Source organism: Condylura cristata, unplaced genomic scaffold, assembly GCF_000260355.1.
Source record: "Condylura cristata isolate star-nosed mole 26May11 unplaced genomic scaffold, ConCri1.0 scaffold00019, whole genome shotgun sequence".
Taxonomy (NCBI): domain Eukaryota; kingdom Metazoa; phylum Chordata; class Mammalia; order Eulipotyphla; family Talpidae; genus Condylura; species Condylura cristata.
The window spans coordinates 7645435-7666978 of record NW_004567120.1 but is presented as its reverse complement, the minus strand read 5'-3'; positions in this window follow the sequence as shown (position 1 = coordinate 7666978).

Below are 21544 nucleotides of genomic sequence, written 5' to 3'. Positions count from 1 at the left end.
AAGCGGCTTTAGATTCTCAATGCTGTGCTTTAACACGCTGTGCCACCAGGGAGGGCCCTAAGTAAATAAATCTTAAAAAGAAAAAGTACCATATACTGGAGATGCTCATAAAGATGTAGAAACAATCTGGAAATCCAACATCAAGGTACCACTAGGGTTAGGTCCTTGTTACAGTTCTGGAACAAAGGAGTTTTTTTGAGCCAGTTAGTTTTATGAGGACAATAATCCATTCACAAGGACTCTGCCTTCATATGACCTAATAACATCCCTACTTAGGATTTCCATATATAAACTTGAGGAGGGGAACACACATTCAGACCATACCAACTTTTATATGTATATTCTTGTCCACTGTGTCCTGATCTGAAGTACTCAAAGGAATTGTTTACCTCACATTCAGTGACTTGGTCACAGAGTCTTTTTTTTTTCCCCTTTTTTCAAGATTTATTTTATTTATGCATACAGAACTGGGGTATAGGCCAGAGGTGCAGGCGGTGAGAGGATTCACCAGACACAGAGTGGGGTCAGAACAGGGAGAATGACAATGTACACTGCTGAGGGGAGCAGCAGGAGACAGGAGAGGTCTGCTGCACCATGTGTGTCACCTTCAGGGCCAGGGATTGAACCAGCATTGAAGCTGCTGCAGCTGGCTTGCAGTGCTGCACCCTGACCTTTGCGCCACTGTGGGGGGGTGTAGGGGGGTTGGTCACAGAGTTTTTTACTTTAGTCTCTCAAGCACTGTCCTCAAATGTAATGTTTGTTCAAATATTTTGATTGTTTTTTTCTGCAATTTATGTTAATGTTCTGATGATTAGGCAACCTTTCACATTTTGAGTTAAATATTAAATTTAGTTATGGATTATACGTATCAGTGTTTTAATAGTTAACTATCAATTTCATAAATCGTGTGAGCTAAGAATCTGTAATTACTCATATATTGATTTTATACTCCCATATTTTTGTTTCTCAGCTTTTAGTTTTATATTTTCTCATTACCTTTTTTTTAGAATTTTTTTTTAAGATTTATTTATTTATTAGTACAGAGGTGGGGTACAGGTCAGAGATGCAGAGGGTGAGAGGGTTCACCAGAGACAGAGTGGGGTGCAGAATAGGCAGATCCACGAAATGCACTGCTGAGGGCTGCAGTGGGCGGGTCAGGAGAGGTCTAGCACGCCATGTGGTCACCTCCGGGGCAGGCGGGGATCGAACTCATGGGGAAGTGGCTTAAGCTTCTTTGTACTGTGCTTTTAACCTGCTGCACCACCAGGGAGGGCCCTCTCTCATTACCTTTTAAATTACTGTCTACATTATGTTTTGTTTCGGAGTTAGATTACTCTTTACCATTGACTTGAGTTTTTTGTACCAGTACTGCATTTTAAAATTTTACAGGTAATATATATTAGCATATTTTTATTCAGATATTTTTATTTATTTCTGATTACTTCTCAGTTTTCCTTGAAAGTAAAGTTCCGCTGTGAATTTTTATATTTTTATTACTGTTATTCAGTAGCATTGTATTTTCTTTAAGATTTATTTATTTATGCATAGAAGAACTGGGGTAAAACCCAGAGATGTGGGAGGTGAGAGGATTCACCAGAGAAAGAGTGGGGGAACAGAACAGGCAGAGACTGATTTACCCTGCTGAGGGGAGCAGTAGGATTGGCAGGACAGGTCTGCTGCACCATGTGGGTCACCTCCCTCATGTGGGGATTGAACTCATGCTGCAATGGCTTCGAATAGCTACATAGTGCTGAGCTTTAACCCCTTGTGCCACCAGGGAGGGCCCAGTATTGTATATTTTCAAGTATAATCATAACCCCCTACATATAACATTCTCTACTCAAACGAGATTTTTGTCATTCCTTTTCTTTTTCATTCCAACCCTTTTACTCTATTTTTTTTCATGATTTACCTCATTCTTCTACTCATCCTTTATGGCTGATTTCACTATTATACCTTCTGATCTTCAAAAAATTCTCTCCTGATCAAGCCATGTGATGGTATTTCTTCTACTCATGTAATCAATCACGATTTGTGTTATTTCAGAGTTGACTGTAAGCTTGTTGACAGCACACTGAGAAATCTTTGGGCAAGTTACTTTTTTTTTTTCTTCTGTAACATTTAGGACTTTGGTTTCGTCTTTGGAGTCCTTAGATATCAAATAGTAGGTGCAGATTTTTTTTTGCTATTGTAGTGCCATTATTATATATGCTAGTTGAAAACATGGCAAGAAATATCCTTAGTGTTACGTATTTAAAACGTCTGTTGATTCGGATGTTATCGACATGGAAAAGTCTGTCCTCCTCAGATTGAGTTTCCTTCACAGAGTATTAAAGATTTGATTATTCTGATGAGTACTTTTTAAATGAATCACCCAGTGAATGAAACTTATAAAAAAATTATCTTCATGTTCTATAGAAATTCAGAAATGATGCTGTTCTTTTCTAGTTTGGTATTATTCACATGCATGACTCTCAGGTTGTTACTTAGACTTTATTGGGTACTTCCTATCATAGGATCTATTTCCACATTATAAGAGGTAATAAACATTTTAACTAAATTACTGTTATTGATCTAAAAACTATAAATTAAATATTTTTTAACATTTTGCTTTTAATATTTTATCAATTTTAATGATAGAATTCTACTTTCATTATAAAAAAGTTCAGCACTATGAACACAACTATAAATTCTATTGATATAATAAAATGGTACATAAAGAGGTACAAAAATGTAACAGGTGGTTAATTAAGAGATAATGCATATAATACTGAATAGTGTCATCCTTTGTCACAAATATTAAGGTGAAGGAAAATCGTTATTTTAATTCCAGAAATGTAACTTATAAACATATATATACACCGCAGTCTGATTTACAGGAATACCACTTGATGTTGTAGACTAGGAAAGCTGTGTGAAAAATAATGTTCTAGCCATCTACTCTCTGTAGAACATGCCTTTCTGTTCTTTGACAAAATGCCATGACTTGCTTTAACTTTCTCATTTGCAAAATGGAAAAAACTCTACTTTAATTCTTCATGTGGTTTCAGTGATCATACAGGAAAAGATAAGAAAGAATTTTTGAAGGAGTGGGTCTAAAGATAACAGGCAAAAAACTGAATTAAATGTGCTATATCCACAGGAAAAAAGGAAGAATATGTTTAAGATACATAGTGTTAAATAAGTGTGAGAGGTTTAAAATGCATACACCCAGAGAGAGAGAAGAGACACAAATTGCATTGGTATTTGTTTGAAGAGTGAATAATTTAGTCAATTAGAAGACAGTGTAAGGTTTAGAAAAATTTTCTCAAGTACTGATTTGCTATACATTCGAAGATACATGAATGCTAAAGTAGGTTAAAATAAAGAAAGCTTAAAGTAGTAAAGTGCTGAGAAAATGTATGAACTCACTTGATATATGTAAACTACTTTCCCCAGGTTATCTGTAAGAGGAATTCCTTATTTAATATTTAAATAATTATCTAATCATTTGACATATTTCTTAGAAATACAAGATTATGAAATACGTAAGATCTTATACTCTAGAGATAAAAGATCAATCTGATAAGGCAGACAGATATAGGACAATTAAAAAAGTCATTGTATTTAAGCGACTTTAAAAAGTGTACTGTTATAAGTTGAAACAGAAGTAGAAAGCCTTTCTATGTGTGTGCTAACATTGTGTTTACATATCCACGACTAGTTATCTAAATAACTAGATATTTGCATTTCATAAGACTAGTCTTGGTAGATGGATCATTCATTATTCTATTGTTTGGAAATCAGTTTTAGCTATTAAAGCAAAAATAAAGAATGAGCGATGATAATGATCACTGAATAGCTCATACAGCAATTTTGTTACTGTCCCCATGTTATATTTAATGCACGGTTGCAATAAATGACATAAATACAATTTGAAAATACACATGCATGTGTTTATAAATACTCATAGAGTCACAACTTAGGAACTTAGTCTTTTTTTTTTAACTTTAGAGAATAATATGTAATATATAATTATATTGGATAATAGCACAAATGGGTCTGAAGCAGCATTAGATCCCATTTATTAAAACAAATGGAAATATAATAATTATGAAACAAACACATAGTCAATTAAGTTTAAATTCTGCAGAACTGAATGAGTTGGAATCCAAATTTGGACCAGTTTTCTGTTTCAGAGAATTTTGGATCCTGTTTCAGATGAGGACCTGTAGTAGTTCCTATCAAGAGTAGTTGGAATGACAAGTATGAGTATGTTGACTTTGTCTTCCAGTTAGAGAAGTTTTCTTAGCCAGTTTTCTAGTTGAAGGAGGTGAGTTGATATAAAAATCATTTGAGGCATGGAAGGGATGGTTTGGAGCCCTGTTGAAGGATGACAGGGTGGGAGAATTAGAAGCAACCATTATCATGATGTGATCTCAAAGAACTAGGTGAACATCAACCTGTGAATGACAAAAAAGTGGAAAAAACTGTACTATCTGCAACACATCATGACTCAGTCTGGCACCTCAGACCTAAGGTCTGAATCTGGGCCAATGATATGTTTGGCTTCTAAATGTTTTGCCTCTTTAAAGTAGCATAGGGAGCAGAGGTCAGATGTCACCCTGGATAGCAATGGATTTATACTTCTGCAGAATCTTTGTGAATATTAGTTGGGTCTTTAAAATTATTATTTAACTTGTTACTGCATCAGTGTTCACTTTCTAAACAATATGTATCCTTGTCAGAATCATCATTGATCCTTTCGTGTGTGTGTGTGTGTGTGTGTGTGTGTGCGCGTGGTGGTGGGGGGTTGGCATCTCTCTGAGAGAAGAGTATATTTTCCTCTAGTCCTCTGTGTTCTTCTGAGGCTAATAGAATAACCAAGTTAGTATCTATCAGATCAATAGAAAAATGATCAAATTTAATTACATATGGATGGGAAATCAACATATATTTAGATTCTCAAGTCAATGGTGTGAACTGAGGGTATTTATCCTGAGTTCTGGAATGGGGATAGGAATCTGGGGCATAAGGTGAAAAAGAGGGTACACACATGTATGAGAGTGTGACTCCCCTGATGAAGATCAGAATATCTGTATTTAGTTGTCTGTCCTGCCATATAGATAGGTTTCTGTGAAAGGTCATTTCTAAAGATAACCATAAATTTAGATAATACCCTTAATTTTCCTTCTTCTAGGTAGTTTAGGAAATAGTAAAAGTTTCTCATGAATTTGAAGGCCTTTATTTATCTCAGCTCACATATGTACATACCAAAGTGACATGTCTTGGGAATTATTTTTTTTAACATTTTTTGGGGATTAACTTTCACATTTCGGACTCATAATTAAGTATTATTAAGAAAAAACAAATGTTTTCATAGGGAAATAACAGGGTCATTTCCGTGATAGCCTAATTAATAAAATGAATAAAAAAGATGGTGATTAAAATCTTTTAAGATAAACATTTAAAAATTTGGAATTTTAAATTTAATATTCAAAAAGTTATTGAAGCTTGGGCCTCCCTGGTGGCGTAGGGGTTAAGTCTCACCACTATCACCACTACAGCCTGCCTTCTCTCCCTGGCTAAGGAGCTGACCCACATGGCATTAGGAACAGCTCCTCTTTTGCCTGCTGCTCCCCTCAGCAGTGTATTTCAATTAATCTGCCTGTTCTGTTCCCCACTCTGTCTCTGGTGAAGCCTCTCATGCCCCTCGAACTCTGTCCTACACTTCAGGTCTTCTACACACACAAAAAGTTATTGAAGCAGTATATATTCTCTAAGTTCACTTACATGTTTTGTTTGAATGTTAAATTATAATCTATATTTGATTCCTTATAAAAGCATCATCAACAATTATAATCTTAGAGATATTCAATTCAGAAAACCAAATGTGAAGATACTACTTTCAAACAGTGAAGTCATTGTCAAGTATTTAAGATATTAAATTGAATACAACTTTTTGTTTTATGAGAGCAAGTTAAATCCAAAAATCATACAAAGGCATGTATAATTTCATGGGGGCGGGGGGGTGGCTGTCAATGGGAATAACTTTACAAAGATGTATCAGTTGGCTGCCACAAAAATCAATGTAATTAATGTCCTGAAAATGAATTGCCACCGTAAGAATTTATTTAGGAAACAGTGGCATCACCTGTCAGAATTCAATCACATATTCATTACATGAGATCATTTGTTATAATTCTAGTCTTACTACTCTAATTGGCCTTCCATAAGCCACTAATATTGTCCCTATACCTATTCAAAATAACCTTAAATTAATTTTTCTCTTGTGTTACGATAATTTTACCATTAATAAGGGATTTCAATGTGTAAAGGAAAAAATGGCTAAATATTTTATTGATTCATTGTTAAGTAGAGTTGTCATTAGAAAGGTACAGTGTATGGTGACAGATTGGAGTTGGGAAAGAAAGGATGCAAATAAACATAAATATCAGTGAATTTGTTTTCCCTGTAGGAGTATTGATTTCATTCATCTTACTTGATCGATAGGATGACAAAGCAAAAAATCCAAATCCAAAAGCATCAATTGAAATGGAAACAGGAGTCTAGTAGAGCAAGGGTGAAATGATGAATGTTAGTTTGTTAAGAGAAGAAAAAATGCAGTTATTATTCATGCGGGAGTCTTCACTTTCTTCACAAGTCATCTTATATATATATGATAAATGTCCACTTAGCTATAAGAGAAAAATCTAGTTTAAAATCTTGGTTCACAGGTCATCTTTCAATTATTTCTTTTTAATAAAAAAAGAGGATACTATATTCCCTGTACAATTGTTTAATGTCTTGGCTTTAACTTTATAATAGTCATAGAGAAACACTAAGAAATTTCAGAATGAGCAGCAGCAAATTTATGACAAAATAGTGTATCGTATATATTTCCCCAGCAATACTGAAAAGACTTTATATGAAAATTTCACTATAGCTATTGGTCTCAGTAGATAGCACATTATTCCAACTGCATATGTGCAGACTTAAGATGAAGCTATTCTCAGAGGATACTGTGATATTAAAATGTGTGGGGGGGATTGGAAAAACTGGGGAATGAGGGTTGAAGATGCAAATATTTTCAGCTCTTAGTGTGCCAGATAGGTGTCATACATTTACATATGGAAATCTTAAAAAAGAATTGGAAGGAAGAAAAGAACAGCTTCTCTCATTTCCTATAGAAGCTACTCTTTCCATTTATCTCCATTGAGTACACTGGCTGTTCCAGATAGTTGTGCTAGAACGCATTTGCCTAGCAAAATTGTGTTATGCTCAGAAGGAAAATAAAGATTTATTGAATTTTTTTGTTGGCTAGATTGGAAATATAGAATCAATTTAGGAAATATATACATATAAAAGTATAATATGTGCACAAACTAGCAGTTTTAGTAATATCTTAACATTTTTTTTGTGCAGATTGCAATAGTATAAATTTACTTTCTTAGCAGATAAGCAGTTTTTGTGTGTCTGTATTAAGATAAAAGAATTTCATCGGACCCATCCATGATAGGAAAGAGATATGGGGATCAAGACATCGATAAGCTCTCTGCAAAAAAAAAAAAATTTAGTGGGAAATGAAATGTAATTTGCTTAATATTCCAGGCAAATGTTAACAGTTGTATTTAGCTCCTGTTCTGCAGCATGAATTTTACTATGTTAGCGTCTATAATCATTGTGATATGTTAGGAAGGCATTATTGTTATGGTTATTTCATTTATACATTATTCTACAGAAGTCCAGGTAGGTATGAGAACTTGTCTAGGCCTACATAACTAGTAAATGGCAGAGTAGGGATTCAGACCCAGATGTGCATCACCCAGCTTAGCCTGAAATAATGTATATCATTTTGATTAGATGTAGAGTTCAGTGAATGGGATCATTGGGTTACCTGTGAGAATAGTGTTAGCAGAGTTCCCCTTTCCAACGAACATGCAAGTTTACCCAGGAGATGAAGACATTTGAAGACACAAACAGGCAGAAAGATTTGGGGCTGCTTCTTTGCAAAGTGAAAAACACCTGCACAGTGACAGGCAGGCATGAGAGCTGCATTATGCCAGTGCCACAATGAACAGATGGAGGTGTTTATTCCTTTCTGGAACTGTTATCTTTTGTTAGATTACTTACTTCTAAGGTGTGACTAGGTTGATCTGTAAGGACAGTGATTACCTATAATGACTCTAAATCTCCATATCCCCTTCTGGCCTGAGTCTCTGGATACTTAATGGATATAGCAGTCTGCTTGTTTTAATAAGTCTGAACCTAAATATTTCTCATTTCTATAGCTGGTTTAACAACTATGTTAATCATTTCTACCCCTGCTTCTAGTTTCCGGTCTTGTGACACATCCATCTGAAATTTTCTATTCTTAGCCTCTATCATGTATGTCTTTCCTTAGCAATGAAATGCAAATTCTGGAAAGTAAATGTAGTATAGTGCTAATTTACTGATAGAACAATGAGAGGGTTTGAGGACAGCACTATTCTGAATGTTTCTACTATTCAGGGAAATAGGGAAAAAATGTCAGTCTTCCTATAGGGAAATATTTATCTGAAATGAAGTAAAGCCAGCAAAAATTATTAGATAGATCTTTGCCACAAAAGCAAACACAGATAACAAGGTAAAGTCTATTTTGGGATTGCTGATCATAATAAAATCTTTTACTATATGTTGTAATATTTTGAAATAGAAAAAAGTGCCATTTTCCAAACAGATTGGGATGGTCCACGATGATTTGCTCATTAAATTACAAAGCCAACAGTTATCTCCAGTGGTTTTCAGCAGCTGGAGATATTTTCTTTCTAGACATGTTCTTTGTCAATATACTTAAAAGAAAAATAAAAGTACTCTGTACTGCTGTGCATGATCATTGATTACAAAATGCAGCTAACGTTCAAAGAGTGCTCTATGTATTCCATCTCATTTAATGGAAGCATTATTGCTCCCTTTGTGTTTCTCATTCAAAACTGTAAATGCCAATTCTCGATATGCATTTTCAGTGTTGCAAACATAATAATTTCCACCAGATAATGTGGGCGTCTGACTATTTTTTTCAAATTATATCTGAAATTGTACTGTTATACAACACTATGTCACATGGAAAACAATTCATTGACGGGTAAAAAACAGAAAACTAAAACATGGAACTGTTGCTTACCCTTGGAGCTTTTGCTAATGTTTTTGTTCGAAGAAACAATTTACTAATTTTGGAAGTTGTCTTAAATATGTTCTCTAATATGATAAGCCCTTTTGAAGTTGGAGTTGTAACAGGAGAAATGGGTAGTTCCAGGTTTCTGGCCCCACCCAAGGAAGGATGGGACTAGGCTTGGAGGAGAAGCTAGAGGAGATTGGTAGAAGGAAGAAAGTGGATCACGAAGGCCGAGAGGAGGCACGTGGAGCAGAGAAATGTGAAGAAGCTGCACTTGCTCCTCAGTCTTAGACTTGTGCCAGGGATTTGGGGGATATAGATGGAGAGACGTGAAACAGAGCCGTGAGTGAGAGACCTGTGGGAAGCTGACAATGGCAGCCTTTATCTTTATTTGTACTTTGACTTTGCTGTTTTCCTTCCAGACTTGCCTGGCCCTTTCTGCCCCTTTCCTGTGGGTCCCAGCAGAAGGGTTCTTAGACTGTGCAGGCTTTTGAGCCCAGCACACTTGCTTTGCCCAACTCTGCTTGGCCAGGCATTTACCCATGAGGGGATGGGTAACTTTGGCTGTTTAACTAGAAACTATTTAACAATATCCTTCCTCTTCTCTTTATTTTACACTCATTTCTTTAAAGTCATTTTTTACTGAAGGTCTTACAAGTGTATGTTGTGCCTTGATGTGGCAGATGGCAGAACCTATTTAGAGCAGGCAGGTTTTAAGGTCCCAGGTTACCACTCATTTTGCCCTGGAACAGACTAGGAAAATCTTAGAAAAGCAATATTGAACACTTATGGCTATCACCTTATCACTACTTCCTTGGTGAATTAAATTTATTTGCTGGTAAATTAGGATGCCTCAGAATTTCTATGTCTCACCCAACTCAGTCCGTCTGGTAACACAACCGAACGATGTGGTCCAATTTTAATAATGTGCTTATTCTCACATCTATTTGCATTCTCACATCTATTTGCAATTTGCTCATTATCTTATTTAACAGACTAGAACTGGGTAGAACCTTTTAGGTGACCTAATTACAGAGGAGGAAAATTAGGTTTAGAGAAGTGATTTACCTATGTTGAAGTTAGTTTGTGACTAGGATTTGAAACTAAAATTTTCCTCAATCCAAAATGTACATTAATGTTATATTTCTTCAGTTTTATCTGTACATATAAGAAGAATATAATTTATCTTTTCTTTGTACTATCCATGCATTTAATATATGCTCTCTTAAAAATACTTCCTAAAAAATGTGATTTAAGATATATAACTTATTTAGTTTAGTATATAAGTTCATTACATGCTGAGGATGTGTGAAGACTACTCATGATTTATTATAAGTGTTCTAGTGCAATACCTTCTGTGGTGTCAGGAAAACTATATGTCTGTTTCATTAGCTTTCATTTCTTAAACATCAATTTCAGGTGTTCAGTTCCTAATTTAGAAAGATTAATTAAAATAAAATGTTTTATTTAATTTCCATCTATGGATCGAAGAAAATGATCATCAGATATAAGTATAAAGTATTTACAGAGCCCCTTGTTCCTTTCTGGAAGGGATTAAAGACTATCAAAAAATAGGGGGGAAAGCCTTTCTGTTCTGAGTGACAATGTTACTTAATAATATTTGCTTTACTTAACCTTGCTTATTTTGTGCATTCCTCACAATGTTACTACACACTGTCATCACAGGCTGAGGGCGTCAATCCCAAGTGAATGCTTATTGCATAAGTAAACTCAAGTCAGGACTTTATAAGTATGGATGATTGATATATTAAATGTGGACCTTAGAAGTTGGCATTTCACATTTTGTGGTATTCTAAATATACACATTTAAAGCTTTTCTTGTTAAAAGGTTTCTTACTATTCTCCACCAACACCTTTCCTTCCTTTTCCTGACACCCATTCTCTTCTATATACGCTACTTTTTCCCTCAGTCAATCCTATTTGACTCCCTTTACTTCCTCCCTTTGACATTTCCTTATTGAAGATCATCGATGCGGGGGTGATTAAGGATTCACATGGATGGCTAAAATTGATACGCTTATCACAGATTAACAGTGAAGCCAGCTATATATTCTGAAGTGAAAATGGCTCCATAGTTTGGAAGTCAGAGTTATCTTTTGAAATAGGTGCCCTTAATTTTTCTACAACTAAATGCAATGTGGTTTTGTTGATAATGACTTTCATTTCTTTGATTCAGGTTTCTGACAGGGAAATCCCTAGGGGTTCTGGGCTCAAAAGGGGAGGTGGAATAGGAAGATAGGAATGAGTGAGGTTTTTAAAGAACTGTTGGGATTTATGCAAAAGAGAACCTTCCTATCAGTCAAAGACCATCCCTCAACCAATTAAATGATGCACCAGTAAATACAGGTGAAAAATAAGTTCAGGTAACACATTTTTATTTAATTATACATTAAAAGTAAGCTTATGGCCCTCCCTGGTGGTTCAGTGGGTTAAAGCACAGCACTACAAAGCTAGCTGCAGCTACTTCAGCACAAGTTCTATCATAGGGAGGTGACCCACATGGCGAAGCAGATGTCTCCTGTCTCACCCACTGCTCCCCTCAGCAGTGTACTTCGTCAATCTGCCTGTTCTACTCCCCACTATGTCTCTGGTGAATCCTGTTACTGCCCCTGCAGTTCTGGTATGCATAAAATAGATAATATTTTTTTTTAAAAGAACTCATTAAAAAAAAAAAGTAAGTTTAAAAACGCGAGCAATTGTTACTGTTACGATTTTTTTTTTTATTAGCCCAGGTCACCAGACACGTCACCTTGTAAACAAGCTTTTTGACTATAAATAAAACCTAGATGAGGGCCCTCCCTGGTGGCCAAATGAGTTAGGACTCAGCACTCCAAGCTAGCTGCAGCCTCATCAATGCAAGTTCAAACCCCAGCCCCAGAGGTGATCCACATGGTGCAGCAGATCTCTCCTGTCATTCCTGCTGCTCCCCTCAGCACTGTACTTCGACAAAATGCCTGTTCTGCTCCCCACTCTCTCTCTGGTGAATCCTCTCCCTCCCTGAACCTCTGGCTTGTGCCCCAGTTCTGTGTGCATAAATAAGTAAATCTTTTAAAAAAAATAACCTATATGAGATAAGATTTATGTATATCCTGGATATAATATTCTTGAAGCCCCTTCCTACACTAAACTATACTATATACATTTACATATCTGTTTTCTCTGAGACATTTTCTTTGGAGTGCCACTTTCACAGTCTTCTTTACTTGTTACAAGGAAATTCTTGCCCTTTGTGCACTCCTCTTGACAGCTTAGACAACCACTATTGAACACAATGAGTTTAGTTACGATAACATTAGTGTTCATTTCAGATCTCTTCACCCTGCATATAAAATACAAAATCAATGGTTGATTGACTTGGTCACTAATAATATGAATGAGGGCCTCCTTGGTCTAGGGGTTAAATCTGAGCTCTATCACCACCACTTCCTGATTTGGATCCCTAGCCAGGGAGGTGACCCACATATGTCACAGCAGACCTCTCCTCTTTTGTCTGCTGCACCTCTTAGCAGTGTATGTCAGTAAATAATCTGTTCTGCTCCCCACTCTGCCTCTGGTGAATCCTCTCACCCCCTATACCTCTGGCCTACATCCCAGTTCTTCTATGTAGTAACTAAATTTTTAAAATTTAAACAACAACAACAACAACAACAACAACAACCAGTATGAATGAACTTAAATAACACTTATGTTAATACTGAATCTGAATTCCCAGTTTTCAGAAGAGGATGTAGCACTTTACAAAGCCACTACTGGATATTCTTGGATAGGTCTTATTCCTCTTCAAGACTATTAGCATTGTACCTTTATTTCAACATTGATAAACACAGGAAACAGTTCAGAACGTCCAGCTGGTAGCCTTACAAAGCATTCATCTTCTGGCTCCTTATAAAGTCCTTGTCTTCAAAAACCCTTTATTGTAGACTACTGTGTTCCTCAGAAAATTGTGTCCTGATCTATTAAGGACAATCCTAGGCATCATTTAATGAAAAATTTTAATTTAAAAATACCAATAGAGGGCCCTTCCTCGTGGCATGGCAGGTTAAAGTACAGCACTAAGAAGCTAAAGCCACTTCCGCATGAGTTCGATCCCTGCCCTGGAGGTGACCACATGGCACGGCAGGCCTCTCCTGACCGCCTGCTGCTCCCCTTACCAGTGTACTTTTTCATTCAGCCTGTTCTGCTCCCCTCTCTCTCTCTGGTGAATCCTCTCACTGCCCCAGCACCTCTGGCCTGTACCCCAATTCTGTATGCATAAATAAATAAATCTTGTTAAAAAAACTACCAACAGACACTATGTTTACATTGCTCTTTTAGATATGAACTAATAATGGGCTTGTGGAAATTAATAAATCAGCATTAGGACTGAGATGCTAAGAAACAGGCAACATCTTTATTCCTTTATTCTTAATATACAGTATTGACTTGGTTTATTGATAATGCTTTGTTTATCATTTCGAGGTAATTATATCACTAATCTTACTGTGTTTTGTACGGTAAAACTGACTTATACGTAAGCACATTTTCAGGAATATAGAGAAAACATCCATGATTGTTGGATCTATATGTGCTTAATTGAAACGATTTAGACTAGATTTGTCTTCAAATTGCCATGAATTGTGTGCCTCTTCCCATTCTGCTGTTACTGACTGGAAATGTAACTCAGATGTGACATTTACACTCCCAAATTGCTGTAATCACCTCAGCTTTTTAGCTGTTCATGCATGAGAGTCTGTAACTTCTCTTTGAGTACTGTTTGCTTTTACTGCAGAAATGAAACTGGATGAGTATCATGTAAATAAATAAACTGGGAGAAATACATCTCTATAATATGCATTCTTCAAATACCTATAAAAACTCACTATTTTTTTTGTGTGTTCAAAAAATGGTGTCTTTGAGTCATCTTTTTTTCTGTCTTAATAACTACATAAATATATTACAAAATTTAACAATTTATAATCGTAGTAGTTGCAGTCATAGCAACGGTAATATATTTTAGGTATTTTGGAGTCAGGAATTTGGCAAGAACTTGACTGAGTAGTTGAACTTGTACTGACATGTTATGCCTAGGAAGCCAGAGCTAGATGATCTTATATGATGGCTTCTGAACACAATTATCTGAGGTCATAGTGCTCCTTGTTTCTCTCTTCAAATGTTATCTGTTCCTCAGGACTTATCTACATAACTTGTACCTCTCACAGTGTGATAGTTTCATAAGAATTACATTTTTCATATTCTTATAAGGCTACTTAAGGTGAAAATAGGGGTGACCTGGATGGGAGTCCTCATGCATACACTTAAGGATTTCCGACAGGGCCCCCGTGGTGGTGCAAGGGGTTAAATTGCAGCACTATGAAGCAATCCGCAGCTACTGCTGCTCCAGTTTGATCCCTGGCAAGGGAGGTGGTCCACATGGCATGACAGTCCTCTCCTGTCTCACCTGCTGCTCCTCTTAGCAGTGTAATTCATTCAGATACTCTGCCTGTTCTGCTCCCCACTCTGTCTCTGGTGAATACTCTCACCCCCTGCACCTCTGGCCTCTACCCCAGTTCTTGTATGCATAAGTAAATACATCTTTAAAAGAAGCAATTTCAGTTAAGACTCCAAGCACAAACACAGTGAGAATTTAAAAAAAAAAAATTTTTGTTTACATGGGGAGTAAAAACAGGGTGAGCAGAGAGAGAGAGAGAGAGATATTAATTGGTCACCATTTCCTACCAGCATTGCCATTTGAGCTGACATACCAGGATGCAAGTTGAAGCCAGAAAATCAAGAGAGCCAAAGCCTGAATTTATTATGTCCTTAGCAAAGCATGGCTGTTTAACACTCTCCCTATTTTAAACAATCTCCCATTCAACAAATCAAATATATGGTATCCCGGAAGTAGTCGTCACTAGCACCTGAAATCTCATCAATGCGGATGTAGGGTGGGATCTGTAATGATGCCAAGGGACAAAATTCCTTCAGAATATCATTAAATGGCATGGGATTTGATTCTTAATATTCCTTTATCAATTCCCCACATTTTAGATTTTTAAAGAAATATTTTATTTATGCATCCTAAAACTGGGTTATAGACCAGAGGTGCTGGGGATGAGAGGATGCACTAGAGACAGTAGGGAGCAGAACAGGCATATGTAGATGTACTGAAATACACTGCTGAGGAGTGTGGCAAGGAGACATGAGAGGTCTGCTGTCCGATGTGGGTCACCTCCCTGGCCGGGGATTCAATGTCATTGTGCTGAGACTTAGCCCCTTGTGCCACCAGGGAGCTCTCCCCACTCCACACACAATTCAATTTTTGTCACTGTTGCCGTAATCATTTAAGATCATTGAATATTTCTGGGTTAGGGTACCATCTCTGAAGGCAGTTTTTTCTCTAGGGTCCAGTGTATTCAAAAGAAATACCAACCAGTCATAAGGTATTGTTCATAATTAGTCAGTGTTAAAAGTGCTCTATTAACAGGAAATATTTTAAAATTTTAGGAGAAATAAAACTAGAGACATTTGTCCTGAAATACTCATGAAAGAAAAAAATTAAAAATGGTTTCATTATTTACAATAATTTTCTCTCTATCCAAATTCTACTAAATAGTACAGTAAAATATAGGCTTGTAAATTAGGTCCAGTTTCAATTCATTTGACCTGTTTTTGCATACATTCACAGGGAAGAATAACTGAACACAATGTTTGGTTGACTTTGTTAGAACTTTCCATAAATGATCTTATATTGAACAGCAGCCTGTGTAGGCTTCAGTAGCAAGTCCAGAGTAAGAACTTACCACGCTTTACCTGCATCATCTGTAACTTTGGTTAGATTTCTGTTTCTTGGGGCTGGTAAGGTTTTTCTATGGGGTCTTCAGACCTGCCATTAAAGGTATGTTTCCCTGCCTCCCTTGAATGTCAATGGAATACTGCAGGCAAAGCAGGCTTTTTTCTTCTTGGCTTTTTTTTCAATTCAGCCCCCAAAACACATTCAGGTCAACACCTTAGTAGTGAATTTGCTTGGAAAAGTTCTGAATGCTGTTCATAAGCTAGGCTTACATTCAACAGAGGCCCATTTGATGGCACAAAAGTCAAAACCACCACGCTTATTGTAGTAAGTGGGAGAAGGAAGAGGAGGAAATCCACTACAAAATCCATTATGACTGGGTGGTTTTGGACCCACTAAAAGAAGAAGCCCTTACCTAAGGCCAGTGGCCTTTCTGGGCAGCTGTAGCAGTTCAGTAGGCCTCCTGGTACCTACAGATAGGCCTGGAATGATTTCTTCTCACAACAGACAGGGCACCCAATTTGGCTAAAGGAGTTACTCTGGATTATGATTGTGTCCCCTTCACTGATTTCCGATGGGAGAGTTAAACAAACAGGAAGAACTTGTCAGACACTATTACTCCTATAATCCCTTTTCCAATGGCTGAGTTGGAGAAAATCTACCCTTCCATACTGGCAGGTCCTAAACAGATGGCTAATTTTTTGTCTTTTTTTTTGCCCCCCTTTAGTCTATGCAGGTGAGCACACAATCCATGTTACATACTATTAATGCCAGATAAGTAGAAAGTAGTATTAGGGAAGGATAGTTAAAAGGCTCATCATCTCTACCAGGAGGATCTAGAAACCCTGGAACTGGACAGTCAATACCTTATTTGGGTGAGTAACTGATATTAAAGGGTAAACCCATTAAAGTCAGAAATTCAAAACACATGTCCACTAACTAGTTCCCCAAAATATTTTCCTTTGCCGGCCCAAAATTTGGAGAGAAAACATTAATTTCACTGTTTCTTGCCTCCATGCCTTGTGAATACCTGTCAGACATCCAAGATCTCTCTCCACAGCAACTTTTAGAATCAAGGAGTACCTGACCCGTAAAATTTCTCCTAGTTGGCTCACCAAAATAAATCGTTGCATATTCTTGTAGGTTCGTCTTGAGCAGAGAGAGCAATGAACACAATATCAGATGGGTTAACAAAGGAAAAACAATCAATTTAATATATACTTCTGAAGTCACATGATTGTAAATTCTGAAGAAAAATGGAGCTGACCAGGAATATTAGTCGTGGATTTTAGGACCTGGAACATGTAGGACAGAGGAGGAGACCTCACGTGCCAGACAAGGGTGGGGGGGGGGGATTCTTCTTCTTTCTTATCTTTCCTTTGGAGAGATCTGTGTCTAAATAAGCTTACTGATAAACTTAGACCTTGTGAGACCCTCTCCAGCTACATTGTTCTATGTCATAAAGGGAGAGCAGTGATTACCTCATTGATCAGAGAGAGGCTTTCAACCAAGAGCAAGCAGCTTACTTTTCATAATGATAATGGGGCTCTTGAGGCTTCCAGATTGACCTGTAGTTCTCATACCCATGAGTAACAAGCATTTTTTTTTTAAAGATTTATTTATTTATTCATATAGAAGTGGGTTACAGGCCAGAGATGCGGAGGGTGAGAGGATTCACCAGAGACAGAGTGGGAAGCAGAACAGGCAGATCGATGAAGTACACTGCTGAGGGGAGCAGCGGGCGGGCCAGGAGAGGTCTGCCTCGCCATGTGGACTCCTCCGGGGCAGGCGGGAATCGAACTCATGCGGAAGTGGTTTAAGCTTCGTAGTGCAGTGCTTTAACCCGCTGCGCCATCAGGGAGCGCCCCAACAAGCATGTTTTAATATATCTATATATAGCGAAATGACTATACTATGGTAAATGGATATGTCCATATCCTTAAATAATTAACACTGTGTCTGGGGGGTGGGGGGGCAGTGAGAACACCTGAAATCTACTCTTTTCACAATTTTTTCAGCTTTGTTTTGAGGCTTCCATAATGATAGCAAGATTCATTGTAGTGGTAGTTAACCATCCTCATTATTATCCATTTCCATGTTATTGGATGATTCACAGAACAATACTCATGGGTGAAAAAATTGTACCTTAGGTTACAAGTACCTGCATTACCATGGTAATGATGTAGAGTTTATTTTTGTCAAAAGATTTACAGAACTATGTTTCTATTTAATTTTGTAAATACCAGAATAGTATTTCCTTGAAAATCAATCCAGGTTATATATTTCTATTTTCTCTCCTTCACCTACACAGGCTTATATTTCTAACCCATGTCACCTCACACTTCTGTCTATTTCTTCATCATAGCCTCACTTGCCATCCTGTCTTCAGAGTACTGATGAGTACCCTGTCCCTTTTAAGACCTTGTATAGGCTGTTTCCCCTGCTTGGGACATTCTTCCCTCTTTATCTGGAAACATCTTATATTCCTTTTTTGTTTCAATTTAAATGCCACTTTCTTTTGATGACTTCCTTGACCCCCTAGAATAGAGAAAAATTCCCAGTTATATGCTCACTCATATTATTTTATTTTCTTGAATAAACCTCAGCAAAACAATATTTTGTTGTGTGTGAGAATTATTCTCTAATGGCTCCTCCCTCATTTGACTCTAAATTTCAGAAGGCAAAGCTGGTACTTCTCATTCATGGTTCTATTCATGGCACCTGCCGCAGGCTCTGACACTGTGGAGGTTTTCAGTGCTTGTTAAATGAGTGAATGGGGTTTTGTAAGAAGTGTAATCTACTCCACTCTCCTTGGGTTTATGCTAAGGGCATCTCCTATTTCAAAGGCACTAATGTAATTTACATTAAAGGTACTGTCTTAATAAAATATTTTCCATCATCGTCTCTGCTCATGTGGGAAAGTCCTAATTTCACATTCATATGATGTGAGCATATGTAAGTACAAAAAGATGAATAACATATTTAATTTATACCAGAACCAGTTTTTTAAAATAATGTAATGGTTTATTTTTACATCATTTTGCACCTTTTTCCATCTCAGTTGTAATCCCCTTGGGCTTCCCATCACCAGATCACCTGTATGCCATCACCATAGTCCAGTGCATTTCCCTCTCCTCTCCACACCCCAACTGTTTCTGATCCTACTCCCCACACCACCCCTGTAAAATATCTCTGTTATATAGTTGTTCATTATTACTATTTTCTCCCCTGGTCCTCAGTACTCCTGCTATGAGTGAAACCATCCGTATACCAGCACCAATTTTATGAAGATGTTTAAAACATTTAAGTCCCTTTGTTTCCATTTAGCTCAAACCATTTCTTTACTTATCTCACATAGTTCTATATAGCTATATACTGTATGGTTATTATAAATACACATATATAGCACTTAAATTTTATATAATATATAGTTGTAGATAGATGTACTTATATATGCATTCACATATAGATATGTATGGTCATACATACTATCGATGTATATTTATACATATATAATTCAGTATATTAATTTACAACAACAAAGTGCGAGATGGCTGATAAATGTAAAAATATAGGCACTTACCTCATTGTTATGTATTTTTGTCATGGTTCTGCAATTCTCATTAAGTAACTGAAAACTACTGCCAAATCTAAGGTATTAACAGATAGTAGGGGAAGTTAACAGGTGATTGGATTAAAGGAATGAAAACATGTTGTGCATTAAACTTGAATTCTATTTGTCAGGTGACTCAGGATAATTACTCAAATTTTCTAAACCTAGGTTTTTATATTCTAAAATATGTTTACTAAAATTTGCCTTGCTGTTCATTGTGAGAAGTAAAATAATAATTATTTGAAACACTAAGGAGTTATCATTTTATATACTATGTTAATAGTTCTTATTACAAATGAGGGTAAGTAGAGGAAAGGGGAAAAAAACCACAAGACATGAATTTAGCAAAAGGAAAAGATGAAAAATAGGTGCATTTAATTTGGAGCAGTGCTGCTTTATAGAGGTTAGTTAAGAGCTTACTGATTTGGTAGGAGGCACAGCAGTTTAAGTAATAACAAATTAAATGCTAGCCAGTTAAGCTGGAGTTAGTTTTTAAAAACCATTGTGGACTAAATTATGTTCAACCCCCAAAATCCTTATGCCCTAATCGCTGGTACTTCAGAAAAGTGACTGTATTGCATGTTGGCCCTCATGGAAATGGGGTAATTAAGGTAAATGATATCATTTGTGTGAGCTCTAGTTGAATTTGAATGATGCTCTTAAAAGGAAGAGGAAATTAGGATTGCTAATACAGGCAAGAGATGGCTGTGTGAGGGCATAGGGAGAAGTTGGAGATCTGCATGACCAGGAAAGAGGCCTCATAATGAAACCAGCCTCATCCGCAGTTTGAAGTTGGTCTTCTAACTCCAGACAGTAAGTAAACAAATGCTTTTTGTTCAGGCCACCCAGTCTAGTATTTTACAATGATAGTCTTTGCACGCTAATGCAACCACAAAAGTTTCCGAATTTTAGAAGGAGTCCACAAGATAACATATATGAAAATACCTACTGCAGTTTTTAGTTCAATGGAAATGCTCCATAAATAGCAGTGACATTGTGATAAAGACAATATTCTACAGAAAAGTTCACTGATTGAATGGCTACTATCCCTGTTGTGTTCCTAAGTGGCCTTAAAGTCTTTAATCCCCTACTTCACTTGGAGAAAGAGTAGTTTAAGGTAGATGTATTTTACTTTTCCATAGAAAGTAAAACTTGACATGAATAGTAAACGTGTTGATAAAGCCTAATTTCTTAAACATACTGCTGCAGAAGAAACCTAAATTTCCAGAGAAAAGTTCTTTCTTGCTATAAATGATCTATAACCATGAAATGTACTTGTAAAATGTCCATGTTAGAGGGGAATATTCCAGCTTGTTTTTCTACATTGAACATTTTATTGTTATTAAGGACTTATTATGCATATAATAGCTGGGGTGCTTGCCAGAGGTCCTGGGTTTGAGAAAACTCAGTAGATACAGAGTAGGGAGCAGGCAGATTGACTGAGATATACTTCTGAGGGGAGCAGGGGGAAAGACAGGAGAGGTATGCCTTGCCATGCAGGCCACCTGCCTAGCTAGGGATGGAATTTGTGTTGCAGTGGCTGGGGATAGCTGCATAGTGCTGTGCTTTAACCTCTTGGGCTACAAGGAAGGCCTTTCCATTAAACATTTTTTTTTTTAAAAGATTTATTTGTTTATGGACACAGAACTAGGGTACAGGCCAGAGGTGCGGGGGCAGTGAGAGGATTCACCAGAGACAGAGTGGGGAGCAGAACAGGCAGAAATACACTGCTGAGGGGAGCAGTGGGCTGGTCAGAAGAGGCCTTCCTCACCATGTGGGTCACCTTCCAAGCGGGGATCGAACTCATGCGGAAGTGGTGTAAGTTTCTTAGTACTGCGCTTTAATCCCCTGTGCCACCAGGGAGGGCCCTAAACATTCTTAATACCACAAATTTGCCTTTGTATTTACAGTGGGAATCTACTGATTTTAATATATACAGTATTAAAGTGTTTTTAGACAATGCTGCACTAAAGATTACCTTGGAGAGGGATAATTTAAATGGAATCAA